Here is a 2,500-nt window from a genome sequence, read left to right as displayed (position 1 = left end):
TGATCACATTCCCGGGTGTCCCTGTGGGATACCCCAGGTCTTATACCCCCGGACCCTGGGCTGAGCAGAGGGAGGTGGGGGGAGGGGGGGGCTAGGCAGGGGGCCTGAAGGAAGCAGAAGGCAGTGTGGGGGGGGGATATCTTTCACAATATGCTATTCATTTCAGAGCTCATTCAGCTGTTTTTTATTGCAGATTCCGCAAGGGGTTTTTGGCGGTCGACTGATCAGCGTCTCCACTGTACCTGATATTCTCCATGGGCCGTGAGCAGGGTTAGGGGGATAGGGGTACGGGGTTACAGGGGTACAGTGGTACAGGGGTACAGCGGTACAGGGGTACAGGGGTACAGAGGTAAGGGGGTACAGGGGTACAGCGGTACAGAGGTACAGGGGTACAGAGGTACGGTTACACACGTGACCGCAGCGTTTCTTACTTTGTGCACTCCGGTCCACGGCGAGGTGTGCGTGTGTGTCGTCCCGTGTGTGTTTTTCCCTTTATGCCGTCCAAGCATTCGTCATGGCAACCGAGGGGCCTGGAAAGTCAGCCTCCAATGATCCATTTAATACGTTCTAGGCGCCCTGAAACCGGAGTCCATTTGACTCGCGGTGCGGTGAGGCTGAACGTATCCTAAGAGCCCCGGCCAGCGCAGGCCTCGGTCATTATTCACATCCCATAATCCCCGGGTACCAGTCAGGCAGCCAGTCTCTTCAGCCTCAATGGAAGCATTTCCCCAAACAGCGCCCACATGAATCCCCTGGGATGAGGCAACGTGGAGTTACGTTTGGAAATGGTTGTATTTAATGTCTCTGTACGAGAGAGTAAAAAAGAGCTGATTAACAATGTCGTTATGCAACATTGGCAATTTTTTTTAATTCTTATTTCTTAATTTTTCTTCTTTCCTCTCTCCCTCCCTCAATCCTTCCTTCCATACGTCCTTCTATCCATCCTTCTATCTTTCCTTGTCAGAGGAGGAGGGAAGGAGGGAGGAAGGAAGGCGGGAAAGGAGGAGGAAAGGGAGAGAAGGGATGGACATCACCTCTGCCCAGCAGATGGCTGGCAGGCTTTGTTCTGATTGGACGGCTGACAGGCTGTGTTCTGATTGGACGGCTGGCAGGCTGTGTTCTGATTGGATGGATGACAGGCTGTGTTCTGATTGGATGGCTGACAGGCTTTGTTCTGATTGGACGGCTGACAGGCTGTGTTCTGATTGGACGGCTGGCAGGCTGTGTTCTGATTGTACAGCTGACAGTGTGTGTCTGTGTGTGTGTATGCGTGTGCGTGCTTGTGTGTGTGTGTTTCTGAGGAGTAGAGACGAGAGGGAGGAGAGGGGAGGTGGAGAGGACTAGAGAGCAGAGGAGAGGATGGAGGAGTACAGGAGAGGAGAGGAGAGGAGAAAAGAAGAGGATAGGGTGAAGAGAAGGAGAGGAGAAGAGAGGAAGAGAAGATGAGGAAGACAGGAGAAGAGAGGAGAATAGAAGAAGAGGAGGAGGAGAAAAGAAGAGGAGAGAGGATAGGGGAGGAAAGGAGAGGAGAAAGGAGGAGGATAGGGTGAAGAGGAGAGGAGAGGAGGAGAGGAGTGTTGCCGTTGGTTACAGTGTCCTCTCTCGGCGGCGGGGCCCTCCACACCGGACCCGGGTCATCCATCAGGGAGCGGGGGCCGGGGGCCCTCACCCACGGCGGGGGGCCCTCGGCGACACATCAGTTGACCTGTCACAGAGCAGGAGTTATTATACACTGTGGGGTCAGAGGTCAGGCCCTGAACACACACACTGGCATGTGGACACACTCTTACACACGTGCACACACGCGTGCACATGCACGCACTCACGCATGCACATACACATACACACACACACACACACACACACAACAATGATTCAAAGGCATGATTCACAGGGTGAAGAGAAAGGGTTATTGATGAATTGAAACGTCAAACTCAACCTTTTATATCCATCTGTCTTCAGTCTTGAACCTTGAGTCTTCTGACGGCTTAACCGGTGTCTTGAGGCCGCTCTTAGCGCGCGTAACCGTAGCAACAACAGACAGACACTCAGAGCAATGACCTAGCACAGGTAACCCAGACACGGAGGAATTCCAGCAATGCCTTCATCATGGCCTCGGTGCCGAGCGCCAGTCACACGCCTACGCTCCAAACAGACTATGGACTACCTCATACATGAATATGTATAAGGGCAGCCGGTGGCTGCGCGGCGTCTACATTACTCGAGGAGGGAAGACGCACGCCTCTTCATGAATTCCAGTCATTACTGTTTTCATAAGCCCCTTATCAAACTCGGATCATCTTCTAGGGAAAAAAAAATTAAAAAGCGGTGAATACGATCAACCTTTATCTCCGAGGACTGGAGTGCGTAGCGAGGAGGGGGGGGGGGGAGGGAGGGCGAGGGAGGGCGGCTGTGGAGCTGTTCTTCATTGCAGGTCTTCTGTGCAGCATCGTATCTGTTTGATCGGCATATCAGAGAGAGAGGGAGAGAGAGAGAGAGA

This window comes from Micromesistius poutassou (assembly GCF_964030765.1).
Source record: "Micromesistius poutassou genome assembly, contig: SCAFFOLD_5777, whole genome shotgun sequence".
In the NCBI taxonomy this organism is placed as follows: Eukaryota; Metazoa; Chordata; class Actinopteri; order Gadiformes; family Gadidae; genus Micromesistius; species Micromesistius poutassou.
The sequence above is the reverse complement of the archived record's forward strand: the minus strand, read 5'-3'. Positions refer to the sequence as shown.